Source organism: Cebus imitator, unplaced genomic scaffold (genome assembly GCF_001604975.1).
Source record: "Cebus imitator isolate Cc_AM_T3 unplaced genomic scaffold, Cebus_imitator-1.0 Scaffold17, whole genome shotgun sequence".
Classification (NCBI taxonomy): Eukaryota; Metazoa; Chordata; class Mammalia; order Primates; family Cebidae; genus Cebus; species Cebus imitator.
This window is the reverse complement of record NW_016107332.1, coordinates 8,074,045-8,092,219: the sequence shown is the minus strand read 5'-3', so window position 1 is coordinate 8,092,219 and position 18,175 is coordinate 8,074,045. Positions and strand designations below refer to the sequence as shown.

At 35.9% G+C, this 18,175-nt stretch overlaps 1 non-coding gene across 1 annotated transcript; it reads left to right on the top strand.

Moving 5' to 3' along the window:
* The first annotated feature begins 1,671 nt into the window (after positions 1-1,671).
* Positions 1,672-1,777, top strand: LOC119468560. Its single transcript, XR_005197252.1, has one exon. It is a non-coding gene; the product is annotated as a U6 spliceosomal RNA (small nuclear RNA).
* The last annotated feature ends 16,398 nt before the right edge of the window (positions 1,778-18,175 follow it).

Below are 18,175 nucleotides of genomic sequence, written 5' to 3'. Positions count from 1 at the left end.
GCTAGACCCAGAAGGGCAATAACAATCAGTGTAGTCTGGCCCTCAGAAGGCCCCACCCCTAGTGGAAGGGGGAGAGCACCAAATCAAGGAATCCCCTTGTGAGACAAAAGAATCTGAGCAGCAGCCCTTGAGTTGCAGATCTTTCCACTGAAACAGTCTATCCAAATGAGAAGGAACCAGAAAAGTAATTCTGGTAACACAACAAAACAAGATTCTATAACACCCACAAAAGATCACCCTAGCTTGCCAGCAATAGATCCAATCAAAGAAGAAATCTTTGAATTGTCAAATAAAGAATTCAGAAGATTGATTATTAAGCTACTCAAAGAGGTAATAGAGAAAGGTGAAATTAAATAAATTTTTAAAAACCAACTTAAAGAAATTTTAAAAAACAATACAGGATATGAATGAAAAAGTATCCAGAAAAATAGATATCTTAAGAAAAGACAATCTTAACTTCTCGAAATTAAAGAACAGTTAGAGAAATGCAAAACACACTGGAGAGTTTTAGTAAAAGACTCAAACAAGTAAAAGAACTGCAGAATTTGAAAACAATACTTTTAAATGAACTCAATCTGACAAAAAAATTTAATTAACAAAGCCTCCAAAAAATTTGAGATTACGCTAAATGACCAAACATAAGAATAATTGGTGTTAATGAGGAAAAAGAGAAATATAAGCATTTGGAAAAGTTATTAAAGGAAATAATCAAGGGAAACTTCCCTGTCCTTGCTAAAGATTCAGACATCTAAATACAAAAAGCTCAAAAAAGAATTGGCACCAATCCTTTTAAAACTATTTCAAAAGATAGAGAAAGAGGGAATCCTCCCTAAATCATTCTATGAAGCCACTATCATCTGAATAGCAAAACCAGGAATGGAAATCACAAAAAATGAAAATTACAGATCAATATCCCTAATGAATATATATGCAAAATTTCTCAACAAAATACTAGCTTACTGAATCCAATAGTATATCAATAATAATAATAACAATACACCAACATCAAGCAGGCTTGGTTTAATGTATGCAGGTCAATATATGTGATACACTACAAAAACATAATTTTTAAAAAATAATATAATCATATCAGTAGACAAAAAAAGACATTTGTCAAAATTAAGCATTCTTTTATGATTAAAATCCTCAGTAAAATTAGCATAGAAAGAACATACCTTAATGTAATAAAAGCCCTTTCTGACAAACCCACAGCTAACACTATAAAACAGAAAAAAGTTGAAAGCATTTTCCCTGAGAATTGAAACAATACAAAGATGCCCACTTTCACCACTTTTATTCAACATAGTACTGAAAGTTCTTGCCAGAGAAATCAAACCAGAGATAGACATAAAGGGCATCCAGATCAGTAAAAAGGAAGTAAAACTGTCACTGTTTATTGATGATATAGTCATATAAAGAGAAAAACCTAAAAGTTCACTCAAAAAGCTTCTAAATATGACAAATAAATTCAGAATTTCAGGATACAAAATCAATCTACACAAATCAATAGCACTACTATACACGAACAGTAACTAAGCTGAGAATCAAATAAAAAACTCCTTTTGCAACAGCTGCAAAAAAATGAAATATCTAGAAATATACTCAACCAAGGAGGTGAAAGATCTCTATGAGAAAATCTACAAAACACTGCTGAAAGAAATCGTAGACAATGTGCCTGCCTCAGCAGCACATATACTAAAATTGGAACAATACAGAGAAGATTAGCTTGCCCCTGCACAAGGATGACATGCAAATTTGTGAAGCATTACATATTTTTAGTGGACCTCCAGCAAACCATAGCAGACCTGCAGACGAGGGGTCTGACTGTAAAAAGGAAAGCTAACAAACAGAAAGCAACATCAACATAAAGCACCACTACACAAAAACCCCATCCAAAGATTATCAGCCTCAAAGATCAAGGGTAGATAAATCCACAAAGATAAGGAAAAACCAGTGCAAACATGCTGAAAATTCCAAAAACCAGAATGTCTCTTCTCCTCCAAATGATCATAACTTCTCCCTATCAAGGGCACAAAACTGGATAAAGAATAAAATTGATGAATTGACAGAAGTAGGCTTCAGAAGATAAGTGATAACAAACTCTTTTCAGCTAAAGGAGCATCTTGTAACCCAATGCAAAGAAGCTAAGAACCTTGATAAAATGTTACAGAAACTGCTAACTAGAATGACTAGTTAAGAAAGGAACATAAATGGCCTGACGCAGCTGAAAAACACAGCATGAGAACTTTGTGAAGCATACACAAGTATTAATAGCTGAATTGATCAAGTGGAAGAAAGGATATCAGAGATTGAAGATCAATTTACTGAAATAAGGTGTGAAGACAAGATTAGAGATCAAAGACTAAAAAGGAAGTAACAAAGCCTCCAAGAAATATGGGACTATGTGAAAACACCAAAGCTACAATTGATTGGTGTATTTGAAATTGACAGGGAGAATGGAACCCAGTTGGAAAACAAATTTCACAATATTACCAGGAGAACTTTCTCTATCTAGAAAGACAGGCAAACATTCAAATTCAGGAAATATAGAGAACACCACTAAGATACTCCTCAACAGAAAAACCCCCAATACACATAATCGTCAGATTCTCCAAGGTTGAAACACAGGAAAAAATGTTAAGGGCAGTCAGAGAAAAAGGGAAGGAAACCTACAAAGGGAAGCACTGCAGGCTAACAGCAGATCCCTATGAAGGAACCCTACAAGTCAGAAAAGAGTGGGGGCCAATAGTCCACATTCCTAAAAAAAAAAGAATTTTCAAACAGAAAAACAAAATTCATATCCAGCATTTTAAGCTTCATAAGCAAAGAAAAAATTAATTCCTTTCCAGACAAGGAAATGCTGAGGGATTTTGTCACCACTATGCCTGTCTTACAAGAGCTCCTGAAGGAAGCACTAAATATGGAAAGGAAAAACTGACACCAGTCCTGCAAAAACACACTAAAATATAAAGACCAATGACAGTATGAAGAACTGCGTTGACTAATTTGCAAAATAACCAGCTAGCATCATGATGACGGGATCAAATTCTCATATAGCAATATTAACCTTAAATATAAATGGATTAAATGCACCAATTCTAAGACACAGATTGGCAAATTGGATAGAGTCAAGACCTATTGGTGTGCTGTAATCAGGAGACCCATTTCACATTCAAAGACACACACAGGCTCAAAATAAAGAAATGGAGGAATATTTACCAAGCAAATGGAAAGAAAGAAAGAAAAAAATAGGGTTACAATCCTAGTCTCTGATAAAATAGACTTTAAACCAACAAAGATCAAAAGAGACAAAGAAGGGCATTACATAATAGTAAAGAAATCAATGCAACAAGAGCTAACTATCCTAAATATACATGCACCCAATAAAGGAGCACCCAGATTCATAAAACAAGTTCTTAGAGACAAAGAGATTTAGACTCCCACACAATAATAGTGGGAAACTTTTAACACCCCACTGTCAATGTTAGACAGAACAATAAAACAGAAAATTAACAAGGAGACAAAATATATATTCTTCTCAGCACCACATAGCATGTATTCTAAAATTGAACACATAATTGGAAGTAAAACACTTTTCAGCAAATGCAAAAGAATGGAAATCATAACAAACAGTTTCTCAGACAATCAAATTAGGACTCAGGATTAAGAAACTCATTCAAAACCACATAATTCTGTGAAAATTGAACAACCTGCTCCTGAATGACTACTGGGTAAATAACAAAATTAAGGCAGAGGTAAATAAGTTCTTTGAAACCAATGGGAACAAAGACATAACCTACCAGACTCTCTGGGACACAGATAAAGCAGTGTTAAGAGGGAAATTTATAGCACTAAATTTCCAAATCAGAATGTGGGAAGATCTGAAATCAATAGCCTAAAGTCACAATTAAAAGAATCAGAGAAGCAAGAACAAACATATTCAAAAGCTAGCAGATGACAAGAAATAACTAAGATCAGAGCAGAACTGAAGGAGATAGAGACACAAAAACTCTTCAAGAAATCAATAAATCTAGGAGGTGATTTTTTGAAAAGATTAACAAAATAGTTGGACTACTAGCTAGACTAATAAAGAAGAAAAGAGAGAAGAATAAAACAGACACACAAAAAATGATATAGGGAATTTCACTATTGATCTCACAGAAATACAAACTACCACCAGAGAATACTATAAACACCTCTATGCAAATAAACTAGAAAATCTAGGAGAAATGAATAAATCCCTGGACACATACATCCTCCCAAGACTAAACCAGGAAGAAGGTAAATCCCTGAATAGACTAATAACAAATTCTAAAATTGAGGCAGTGATTAATAGCCTACCAACCAAAAAGGCCAAGGAACAGACAGATTCACAGCCAAATTCTACCAGAGGTAAAAGAGGAGATGATACCATTGCTTCTGAAACTATTCCAAACAGTAGAAAAAGAGAGGCTCATCCATAACTCATTTTATGAGGCCAGCATCATCCTGATACCAAAATGTGGCAGAGACACAACAGCAACAACAACAAACTTCAGGCCAATATCCCTGATGAACATCGATGTGAAAATCCTCAATAAAATATTGGTAAGCTGAATCCAGCAGCACTTCAAAAAGCTTATCCACTATGATCAAGTCAACTTCATTCTTGTGATGCAAGGCTGATTCAATATATGCAAATCAATAAATTTAATCCATTGCATAAACAGAACCAATGACAAAAAACTATACGATTATCTCAATAGACGCAGAAAAGGCCTTCAAAATAATTCAACATCCTTTAGGCTAAAAACTCTCAATAAACTAGGTATTGAGGGAACATATTTCAAAATAATAAGAGCTATTATGACAAATCCATTGCTAATATATTACTGAATAGGCAAAAGATGGAAACATTCCCTTTGATAACTGGCACAAAACAAGGATGCCCTCTTTTACCACTCCTATTCAACATAGTATTGGAAGCTCTGGCCAGGTCAATCAGGCAGAAGGAAGAAATGAAGTTCATTCAGTTAGGAAAAGAAGAAGTCAAATTGTCTCTGCTTGAAGATGACATGATTGTATATTTAGAAAACCCCATTGTCTCAGCCCCAAAACTCCTTAAGCTGAGAAGCAACTTCATCAAAGTCTCAGGATACAAAATCAATGTGCAGAAATCACAAGCATTGCTGTACATCAACAATACACAAGCAGAGAGCAAAATCACGAATGATTTCCCATTCACGATTGCTACAAAGAGAATAAAATACCTAGGAATACAACTTACAAGGGATGTGAAGGACCTCTTTAAGGACAACTACAAACCACTGCTCAAGGAAATAAAAGAGAATAGAAACAAATGGAAAAAAAATTCATGCTCATGGATAGGAAGAATTAATATTGTTAAAATGGCAATAGTGCCCAAAGTAATTTATAGATTCAATGCTATTTCCATCAAGCTACCATTGACTTTCTTCACAGAATCAGAAAACAACTACTTTAAATTTCATATGGAAACAAAAAAGGGCCTATATAACCAAGACAATTCTAAGCAACAAGAACAAAGCTGGAAGTATCGTGCTACTTGATTTCAAGCTATACTACAAGGCTACAGTAACAAAAACAGCATGGTACTTGTACAAAAACAGATATATAGAACAATGGAACGGAACAGAGATCTCAGAAATAACACCACACATCTACAACCATCTGATCTTTGACAAACCTAACAAAAACAAACAATGAGGAAAGAATTCCCTATTTAATAAATGGTGCTGGGAAAACAGACTAATGACATGTAGAAAACTGAAACTGGACCCCTTCTTTATACCCTATGCAAAAATTAACTCAAAATAAATTAAAGATTTAAATGTGAAACCCAAAACCACAAAAGCCCTAGAAGAAAACCTAGGCAATACCATTCAGGACATAGGCATGAGCAGAGACTTCATGACTAAAACAACAAAAGCAAAAGCAATAAAAGCAATGGCAACAGAAGCCAAAATTGACAAATGGAATCTAATTAAACTAAAGAGCTTCTGCACGAGAAAGAAAATATTTGCAATGAAATGAATATTCAGATTATGTTAATCTCTAAGCTTCAATGTAATTACAATGACTCAATAAAGCTGTTTTCTGTACAGTGAAAGAGCTGCTTCCTGTGGACATGGCAAAAGATTGATATAAGAATTCAAGCAGTATTATTTAATGAGGAATTACTTTTGCAATTGTTGTTATGTAACACACATACACACATAAAGACCAGCATACTTAGTCTCTAGAGCAAATTTACATTATCTAGCACAATGCTTGCATTCAAATTATCTAAAACCATCATCAGATATCAGTGTCTGATGAGTCATTCTTTATATGAATATTAAGATAATCACATCAATACTGAATTATACAATACTGTCAGGGTAATAGACTTTAAATAATATGCTAAACTTGTATGACATCAGAATGTCATTATTATTTGGATAAATTTGAGACACTACAATTAAGAACAAATGTTATCCAAGAGGTGAATTCTAGCTGTGCAGTGCTGGAAAACAACAGATGGACAAACCATAAAAACAATAGTATTTATTTAAGATGTCAGACAACTTATAAAATAAAAAACAATGTAAATATGTTCCTAGCTCCAACCAATAAACATTATTGATTCAACTCTAAAAACATTTCTTATGTATCCTGGTTTGGAAAACATTGCTGTTCATATACTATACCCTTCAACCATGCTTATGCAGTGTGTTCATATGTATTATCTAGCATGATTTTAGCTAGGAGCAACTAAAACCAAACAATTATAGCTGGTTTCAACAGTAAGAAAATATATTGGCTAATATAACTGTAAATCAAAGAGAGGGCAGAATTTGAGCCAAACTTTGAGATAGCCTAGACGTGCTACATGTCCCTTCTGTTCACATCCCGTCTATGAGAACTAGTCAGCTGTTTATTCTGGCTGTAAAATGAAGCAAGAAAGCATATGCTTGTCGTTTGTATTTCTGTGGAATTGGTAGTGCTATCCCCTTTATCATTTTTTATTGCATCTATTGGATTCTTCTCCCTTTTTTTATGAATCTTGCTAGCAGCCTGTCTATTTTGTTGATCTTTTCAAGAAACCAGCTCCTGGTTTTATTGATTTTTTGAAGGGTTTTTTTGTGTTTCTGTCTCCTTCAGTTCTGCTCTGATCTTAGTTATTTCTTGTCTTCTGCTAGCTTTTGAGTTTTTTTGATCGTACTCCTCTTGCTCTTTCAATTTTGATGATAGGGTGTCAATTTTAGAACTTTCCTCACTTCTTATGTGGGCATTTATTGCTATAAATTTCCCTCTAGACACTGCTTTAAATGTGTCCTAGAGATTCTGGTATGTTGTGTCTTCATCCTCTTTGGTTTTGAAAAACATCTTTATTTTTGCCTTCATTTCATTGTTTATCCAGTTGAAATTCAGGAGCCAGTTGTTCAATTTCCATGAAATTCTGTGATTCTGAGTTAGTTTCTTAATCCTGAGTTCTAATTTGATTGCCCTGTGGTATGAGAGACTATTTGTTATGATTTCCATTCTTTTGCATTTGCTTTGGAGTGATTTGCTTCCAATTTTGCAGTCAATTTTAGAGTAGGCATGATGTGGTGCTGCAAAAAATGTATATTCTGTGGATTTGGGGTGGATATTTCTGTAGGTGTCTATTAGGTCCACTTGGTCCAGATCTGAGTTCAAGTCCTGGATATCTTTGTTGATTTTCTGTCTTGTTGATCTGTCTAATATTGACAATGGAGTGTTAAAGTCTCCCATTATTATTGTGTGGAAGTCTAAATCTCTTTGTAGGTTATTAAGAACTTGCTTTCTGTATCGGAGTGTTCCTGTATTGGGCGAGTATATATTTAGGATCATTAGCTCTTCTTGTCACATTGATCCTTTTACCATTATGTAATGCCCTTCTTTGTCTCTTTTGATCTTTGTTGGTTTAAAGTCCATTTTATCAGAGACTAGCATTGCAACTCCTGCATTTTTTTTCTCTCCATTTGCTTGATAAATCTTCCTCCATCCCTTTATTTTTAGCCTATGTGTGTCCTTGCACATGAAATTGGTTTCCTGAATACAGCACACCAATGGTTCTTGACTTTTTATCCAATTTGCCCGTCTGTGTCTTTTGATTGAGGCATTTAGCCCATTTACATTTAACGTTAATAATCAAATGTGTGGATTCGATCCTGCCATTTTGATGCTAGCTGGATGTTTTTCTTGTTAGTTAATGCAATTTCTTCATTGTGTCGATGGCCTTTACCATTTGGTATGTTTTTGGAGTGGATGGTACTGGTTGTTCCTTTCCTTGTTTAGTGCTTCTTTCAGGAGCTCTTGTAAGGCAGGCCTGGTGGTGATGAAATCTCTCAGCAATTGCTTGTCTGTAAAGATTTTATTTCTCCTTCACTAATGAAGCTTAGTTTGGTTGGATCTGAAATTTTACATTGAGAGTTTTTTTCTTTTAGGATGTTGAATATTGGCCCCTACTCTCTTTTGGCTTGTAGGGTTTCTGTAGAGAGATCTGCTGTGAGACTCCTTTGCGGGTAACTCAACCTTTCTCTCTGGCTTCCCTTAGCATTTTTCTGTCATTTCAACCCTGGTGAATCTGATGATTATGTGCCTTGGGGTTGCTCTTCTTGAGGAATATCTTTGTGTTTTTCTCTGTATTTCCTGGACTTGAATATTGGCCTGCCTTGCTTGGTTGGGGAAGTTCTCCTGGATAATATCCTGAAGAATGTTTCCCATCTTTGATTCATTCTCTCCATCACATTCAGGTACACCTATCAAACATAGATTAGGTCTTTTCACATAATCCCATATTTCTTGGAGGCTTTGTTTATTTGTTTTCAATCTTTTTTCTCTAAACTTGCCTTATTGTTTTATTTCATTAAGTTGATCTTCAATCTCTGATATCCTTTCTTCTGTTTGGTCTATTTGGCTATTGAAACTTGTGTATACTTCTCGAAGTTCTCATGCTGTGTTTTTCAGCTCCATCAAGTCGTTTATATTCTTCTCTAAGCTGTTTATTTTAGTTAGCATTTCATCTAACCTTTTTTCAATGTTCTTAGTTTCTTTGCATTGGGTTATCACATGTTCTTTTAGCTCAGAGAAGTTTGTTATTACCCACCTTCTGAAGCATGTTTCTGTCAATTCATCAGACTCATTCTCCAACCAACTTTGCTCCCTTGCTGGTGAGGAGTTGTGATCCCTTGGAGGAGGAGAGGTGTTCTGATTTTTGGTGTTTTCATCCTTTTTTGTGCTGGTTTTTTCCCATCTTGGTGGATTCATCTACCTGCAGTCTTTGTAGTTGGTGACTTTCAGATGGGGTCTGTGAGTGGACATCCTTTCTGTTGATGTTGAAGCTATTTCTTTCTGTTTCTTAGTTTTCCTCCTAACAATCAGGTCAGTCTTCTGCAGGACTGCTGGAGGTCCACTCCAGACCCTGCTTCTCTTGGGATCACTCACAGGGGCTGCAGAACATTAAGGGTTGCTGCCAGTTTCTTCTTCTGTTATCTTCATCCCAGAAGGGTACCTGCATGATATTGGCCTGAGTTCTCCTTATGAGGTATCTGTTTGGATATACGGGTGTAGGGGAGCTGCTTGATGAGACAGTCTGTTTCTTTTAGGAGCTCATGTGCTATGCTGGGAGCTCCGTCATTCCGTGCAGAGCTGCTGGGCAGGTACAGTTAAGTTTGCTGCAGTGGAACTCATAATGGTCTCTTTTCCCAGGTGCTCTGTCCTGTCTAGGAAGGTGGAGCTTTATTTATAAGTTTCTGATGTGCTGCTGCCTTTTTTCAGAGATGCCCTACCCAGCAAGGAGGTAGTATAGTCACAGTCTGCCAGCAGAAGCATTGCTGAGCTGCCGTGGGCTCTGCCCGGCTGCTGTGTGAACTTCCTTGTGGTGTTGTTTACAGAGGTATTGTTAGAACTGTCTCAGTATTAGTGGATTGCCTCAGTAGTGGCAGATTGCCTTGGTAGTGGGGGGCCCTTCCCTATACCGAGCTGGACCATCTTGGGTCCACCTGTGCTTGCTGCAAAACTCTCAATCCAGAGTGTTACAGACTACTTGATTTGTGGGGGTGGGAGCAGCCAAGCCAGATCAACTGGCTCTCTTTCTCAGCCCCCTCCCTTTCAGTTGAATGGGCAGCTCTGTTTCCCAGGCATTCCAGGCACCAGTTGAAATGGCCACCCAGATTTGTATGAGTTTCTATGTGGAAACAAACCCACAGCACCCGCTGAAACAGCCATGCTGGAAACTCGTGGTGCTTTTTGGCCTGTGAACCTCCTGGTCTGCAGGCAGTGAAAACTCATTTGGAAATGCAGTGATCACTTACCCTCTGCATTGTTCTTGCTGGAAACTGCACTCCAGAGCTGTTCCTATTTGGCCACCTTGGATCCTCCAACTGTATACATTATTTCTTAGGTTTTCCCATGGGGTTATGGATTGGCTAGTTTAAAGAAAACATAATCTAGGAGAATTTATTTGCATGACTCTGGTATTGACCATTAGATTTTACCATTGTCAGAAGCTGTGGAATGTGTTGGGTTTTGGATCAGTGAGATGAGAAATAAGACTATATATCTAAACAACCACATGGGAATGGTAAGTTTTAACTACACCAAAGGTGATGGGGTACAACTAGATTTCAAACAACTTATGTCAGACCTATAAATTGATGCCAAGACAGCAACTATGTTAAACAATTGTATAAGAACAATAAAGTAGGAGGCTTGCAAACAACAGTAATTTATTTCTCACAGTTCTGAGGACTGGAAAGTCCAAGATCATGGTACCAGCAAATTTGTGTCTGATAAGGGCTCAATTCCTGGTTCATAGATGGTGTCTTCTCTCTGCACCCTCTAATGGTAGAAGGGGCAAGGCAGCTTGCTGTGTTCTCTTTCAGGAGGGCAATAATCCAATTCATTGGGGCTCTACTCTTATAACCCAATCACAACTCAATGACTTCACCTCTTAATACCAACACATTGTTGAGTAGGTTTCAATACATGAGTCTTGTGTGGCCACAGACATCAGTCTTTAGAAGAAGATTGAGCCTGCAGTGAGCCGGAATAGCACCACTGTGCACCAGCCTGGAAGACAGAGTGAGACCCTATTTCAAAACAAACAAACAATACATTACACTTTAAAAAATCATTTATCAGTTTAACAAATATCAAGTATCAGGCCAGGTGAGGTGACTCACGCCTGTAATCCCAGCACTTTGGGAGGCTGAGGTGGGCAGATCACAAGGCCAGGAGATAGAGATCACCCTGGCCAACACATTGAAACCCCGACTCTACTAAAAATACAAAAATTAGTGGGACATGGTGACATGTGCCTGTAATCCAAGCTACTCAGGTGGCTGAGGCAGGAGAATCACTTAAACCCAGGAGACGAAGGGTACAGTAAGTTGAGATCACACCACTACACTCCAGCCTGGGTAACAAGAGCAAAACTCCCTATCAAAAACAAAAGCAAAAAAAAGAAAACAAAAATAAATACAAAAACAAATATCGTGTCAATTATATGTCAGATACTGCTAATCATTATGGAGAAAAAAATGTAAATAATCCTTATTTGATTTACCTCTTTACGATCCCAAAAGGAAATACTATTATGCCCAGGTTTGCACAAAGGAAAAAAATAAGAGGCTCAAACATATTAAGAATTTATTTAAAATCACATAGCAATTGAAGAGATCTAGGATTCAAATCCAAATTTTTTGTCAAACACCAAAACCAATATTCTTTCTAGTTTACCTGTCAAGCATGGAATTTTACTACTCTAGAAGTTTACATTAATTTTGCTGATTTTATAAGCAAAGTTAACATCTTATTTTTATTTTAGTTTTTTGATATCACAAGGTTAAAAAGTTTTTTCCTCTTTACTAATTATATTTCTTCATGTGACTATTGTCTGCTCATGTCCTTTGGTAATTTGTTACTATTGTGATTTTGATAACTTTCATATTAGCTTGTATTATATGTAGATCAAGATACAGACATAAATATTAGTTTTTTTGTAATCCTTGCTTAAAGTAAATTTACATTTTTATTGTTTTACACTTTGGTTATAAGAGTCAAAATTCAGAATAATTTAACATATTAGGCTGGGCATGGTGGCTCATACCATAATCCTGGCACTTTGGGAGGCTGAGACAGGAGCATTGCTTGAGTCCAGAGGTTTGAGGCCAACCTATGTAACATAGCAAGATTTATATAAAATAATGTATGAATTTTATATAAAAATAATGTATGAATATGTATATTTAATTAGCTGGGCATGGTGGTGCATGTCTGTAGTCCTAGCTACTCAGGGGCTGAGAAGGGAGGATCATTTGAGCCCAGAAAGTTGAGGCTGCAGTAAGCTATAATTGTGCTACTGCACTTCAACTTGGATGCCAGAGTAAAACCCTGTCTGAAAAAAAATTAACACATTACATTTTCGTTATATTGATTGATGTGAACAAATAAAGTGCATAAAAATAGGAAAAGTGGAATTTTTTCCTATTTGACTATGTAACTATATTTATCAATTCATATAATGAGTCATAGGACCTATTCATGCAGAAACCTTTATTAGTAATTGTTTGAAATGCAAACTAGTTTGTTATTAAAGAACATTTTAATTCAAAACAAATGTTTTGCATGGGATGTTTTAGCTTTTCTAATTCTAACATTTGGAAACCATAATACTTGCCCATATTTTCTGTTAATATTTTACTTTTATTATCCCTAGTTAAATGTACAGTCTCCCTAATAAATATTGTTATATGACTCTAGGCTTTTTTAAATCACTGTTATTTAGTTTTATCACAAGAATTTAGTCAATGGAGCTGTATTTACTTTTCTTAATGAGTCATGTTTCCGTTATTCACTCATTAACATGCTTTACACCATCACTTTCATCCTCATTCATGTCTCTTACTAACTGCCTGAAGGTCTTTGATGATGAATAGAAACCTACCATTGAAAGAATTTCCCAGAAATTAGCTCAACATTAGTTTCTAATCTACATAAAGGACGTTAAGCACAAATGAACAAAATCTTATGTAATACTGTATTAATGATGAGAAGAATGTTAATGACTTCTGATATGATGACACAGATACAGTAATTTAAAGGCTATTTTGTTCTACTACTGCTATGGCTACTAGCTGCTATTTACTGAGCCCTTACTCAGTGCTATACAGGGATGAGTACTTTACCTTTGTCATTTAGAGTTCACAATTTTCTTATGTATATATAATGATTAAAATGGGAATTTTTACAGATTATGAAAGGGTTGACCAGGCATGGTAGCTCATGCCCATAATCCCAACATTTTGGGAGGATGAGGCAGGTGGATCACTTGGGCTCAGGAGTTCAGGACCAGCCTGGGCAATGTAGCAAAATCCCACCACTTCAAAAAATACCAAAAATTACCTTGGTATGGTGGTGTGTGCCTGTGCTCGTAGCTGCTCAGGAGGCTAGGTGGGAGGACTGCTTGAGTTGGTGGTTACAGTGAGCCAAGATCAGCCACTGCACTCCAGTCTGGGTGACAGAGTAAGACATCAGCTCAAAAAAAAAAAAAAAAAAAAGGTGAGGATTAACTATTTGATGTCAATCATATAGCTAGTGAGTAGATATTATGTGAATTTGAATTCAGTTGCACATTTATTTGAGCACAAAATGTTTATTTTAAAAATATTTCTTTATAACTGTTGGGACAGTTATACTCTCTAGAACAGTCTAAAAGTGTCACCTTCAGTGTTTCAGACTTAGACTTGAGTTTGAATGATTCTAATAAGACTGATGAGGCAAATATAAAGAAATTAAAATGCCCTTTTTAATAATGCATAATTATAAATGCCAAAAGATTCGGACACTTCAAGTCCTCCAACCAGTGCATTCTCGGCCTGTAAGCAAATTATAGAAAAAGTAACATTATGAACAGACAATTTCTGAATGTTGAAAGAAGAATCACAACAGGAATGTTGGTTATTTGAGATGAATACTTAAAAGCATCAGAACATACATCTTTTCCCACAAAAGACAAATCGCCACTAGACTGGACAGCTCAAGTGCTTGTTACAGGGATTCCTTTTCTTTGGATAGTTCTTGGAGGTGAATGGCTAAGGTTTGACTCTGGCTATTTCTCTATAATTCTGTTACTTATAACCAAATTTCCTTTTATTGATACTCTATTTATTTAAATTTGTTAAACTTTCAACATATTGTAACATGCATAAGAGAGAATTTGTCTCTTTATTATTTTGTATATTTCCATTTTATGTCCATTTTCACCTCAGAGTGAGGCAGTAGCCTAAGATGGGCCACACGGTTAACCCAACTATCAGATGCTACCTATAGCATAAGAAGTATTCATAAGTATTGTGTGTTATAATGAATTAAAAAGTGAATTAGTGAATTAATGGGTTTCTTTTTTTAATGCCCTGAAAATTCCTTCATTTTTTATATATTAAGGAAAAATCAAATGTAAATGTATTATTTATAAAACTATTTCTCTATAACTTTTCTTATCAATGTCATATAAAATCCTGATACCCAAGACCTGGCTATTGCTTTCTTTGTGTAAGATAATTTTATTTTATTTTTGCTCCTTGAATAATAGGGTAATTATTTGTTTTAATATGGAGAGGTTTATGATTTCAATAAGACAATGTTTAGGATATATCATTTGGCTTTATCTCCTAGTCAAAGTAAATATTTTGGCTTTATCTTTTGGTCAGAGCTATAATACAGGACTTACAATTGCTAAACTTTGGCAGAGTAAAATCTCTTACTCATGTATACCCGCCCTGTCATACATTTCAACGCTTTAAATTTTCCAGCTTATTGTACCCACTCATTTTACAAATCCTCCTACCACCACCACAACCCACCTCATGAATTCACAGCTTTCAGCATCATTTGTAACCAGAGAACATTATCAAGAGTAGGAAAGACAGGTGGTGAAAGTATTTGGCTTTGATGTTGATTTTGTTTCTTTTAATTGGATAGGTGGGAATAAACTTAAGAGATAGGTAGAAACACATGTGCCTCTAGGATGACAAGGATAGATGTTTATACCCTAAAGTGAATTTTTTCAGTTCAGCCATGCTGATAACCGCTACACAGATACTTAGTTGTGATTTTGTTGGTTGGAAAAAAAAAAGGAATTTATCAGGGAAAAGTCAGAACTTGTGAGTTAGCAGGTTTTGACCTTTGGCTGCCTGGAAGAGAAGAGAAGAGAAGAAGAGAAGAGAAGAGAAAGAAGAGAAGAGAAGAGAAGAGAAGAGAAGAGAAGAGAAGAGAAGAGAAGAGAAGAGAAGAGAAGAGAAGAGAAGATAAAGGGAATCAAATGGGGAAGTAGGAGAGGTACTCAGAAAGGGAAGAGGGACACTAACCAAATAAACATGGCAATTTAGCTAACTTGTAAAATTAATAGCCCTTGCACTATGGAAAACACTTCAGAGCTTTCCAGAGAGGTATGAAAATCAGCTAGTCTTGGTTCTTACCAAGGCCTCTTTCTCCAAGTTAGTCCAGATCATTTATTCTAATTTTTCCTGATATCTTGGCCATCCAGTTTTCACTCATGTTCTGTGAAGAGAAGCAGAAAGGAAAGAAAAGAAGCACAGAGGAGGGAAAGAGATAGTCTTGTGTTTCTACAGTTGATTTCCTTCTTTTAAGGAGTCAGCATCACACAATTTCCTAGGATTTCCCTATTAATAGAATACATTCCTCATGAATGTCCTACAGTTTTAATTATACTTCTACCACTGCCACTGGTCACCTGATTACTGAGCTTTTGAGCACCCGCCTTCACCAAGCTTATTTGGCTTGTTTTTCCTTTCATAGGGGCACTGTTGCTATACTACATTCTCACTTGATTCCCTTTGGATGAAATGAAACAAACAGCTGGTTTGACTGGTAAGATTACCAAGGCAGGACAGTAGCAGTACTTGGTAAATTTAAAAATAGCTATGAAACTATTTCTGCTTATTCCATTTTGGTTAACTGAATAAGTTTTATATTTTATTATTTTATAATTTGTTCATTATTATGCATATGTGTGTATACATAATAATGGACAAATTATAGAGCAATAAAATATAAAGCTATGTATATAAAAGTGTGTGTGTGCACATACATGTTGTCTTTCTTTGCCCCATCAAGATGTAGCTACATCTTCATTTCCCAACTAATTAGTGAAAGGAATCATTTGTTATTATGGGCTATACCCAGAGGAGACCATGACTACTCTAAATGCTTTTTATGTTCAAAGTAGTCAGCAGCCTCTATGTTTGAGAACTGTCTAAAGGATAAGAAATCCAGTGTACAAGAAAAATTGTAATGTCATTCAGAATACCACAAAAGTTAATGAAAGATTAGAATCAGAAATTGGAATCAGTCTCTAGATATTTAATGTTTGGCTAGCTGGCTGTGAAATTACATTCTTTATAATACCCACACCCCACCATTACTTTTTCAACCTAATCAAGGTAAGGCCACTGAAATATTCAAGCTTGTTATTCGACTGTTTTTAGTTATACAGACACTAATAATATTAATTCAGAAAATATAAACAAAACTAAACTTTTATATCAATTATATTCTAAAGTAAAAACATTAAACTTGCTGCTAGTATATAACTTGTTAGGAGGTGATATCATATTGAGATCCACATTTTCTAATAGAAAAAGATTACATAAAAATACAGATTGAAGTAAAGTTTAAAACTTTTTACTCAAAATCCTTAATATATTTAACCCTCTCAATTTATTCACACACATCTTTTCAATAGTGCCATCTGGTGTTTTTAACTGAGTTGGCTGGAAATTTTACTAGTAAAGATTTTGTGTTTCTTGATAGAAGCTGTTGCTGAGTGTCCTTGAAGGTTTTGAGACCAGCTGTTATTTTGATTCAGAAATCACAACATAAATTTAAGAAGTCTTGGAAATAATGAAACCCTGCAAATGAACACAAAATTTAACAACCACCTAAATATTTAATCAACATTCAAGATAAAATTTACACAAAACAAAATGATGAGCATTCTTGATATTAAATGATAAAAACACAATCTCACTTTCCCTTAGGAGAGTGAGCTTGACATTATTTTAAAGCTAAATAAAGAAGTTAGGAACAAGTTGAAACCCTTTGCTATGAAATCTGATAAAGTTGTTTTTTTCCACTCTGACATAATCGTCTTCCTTTTCGTTTATTCTGATAAGGTATTTACCATTCTTTTAGAATGTGTTTTGTTAGGGAGAGGAGGTCACAGAAAGACTAAGAAATCATGCCTGAGTGACATTAGCAAGATGGTGGAATAGGAAGTCTCATTCTCCAACCCCCACCCTAGAAAGTTAAACTAGCAACTGTCCACAGACCAGAATATCATTTTTAAAATCCCAATATTTGAAAACAACCTGGAGACACCCATGTGGCCTGCAGAACTAAATAAAAAACAAATCATTAGGATAAGAGTAGTGACACTTCAACCGTGCTACCGCTGCCCCAAACCCTGCAGTTGGAACAGTGACATACAGAGAGGATTCCCCAGGGTCTACAGTTTATCCAGAGGAAATAGAGAACTGGAGGTGGTCATCCAGCTTCTCTAGCATTCAAAGATGCTTCCCAGGAAGCCCACTCTGATCTTACCTCAGGGGGAACACTGGGAGTAATAGCACAGGTAGACTACCTAGGATCCAGTAAAAACGAAGAAAGAAGACAGAGCTCTCAGCGACAAAGTCTCAGTGTGCAGACTTTGGTGGTACCTCTTTGTCCCTGCAAGCTGTGGTACCCAAAAAGATATACCAGTCAACTGCATAGAACATCTGCAAAGTTGAGCTGGTTGTCTTCAGAAGCACAGTGGGAGGTTCAACTTGGTTTGATTTCCTAGACAACTAGTCTCCATACCTACCTTCAGAGCCCACCCCAATGATACAGCCAAGGCAGGGAGACACTTAACTCCATGCATTTCAGAAATATGTAGAGACTAAACCTGCTTGACCCAGGAGGTCAAACAGAGCTCCCCTCAGCAAAAAGCCTACCCCATGGCTGTTTCCAGACAGGGAGGGAGTTGTCAACTAAGCATCCTTTATTGAAAGGATGCTAGGGAAACTGGGTATCTATATACAGAAGAATGAAATTGATACTTTATTACATACCAAATACTAAAATAAACTCA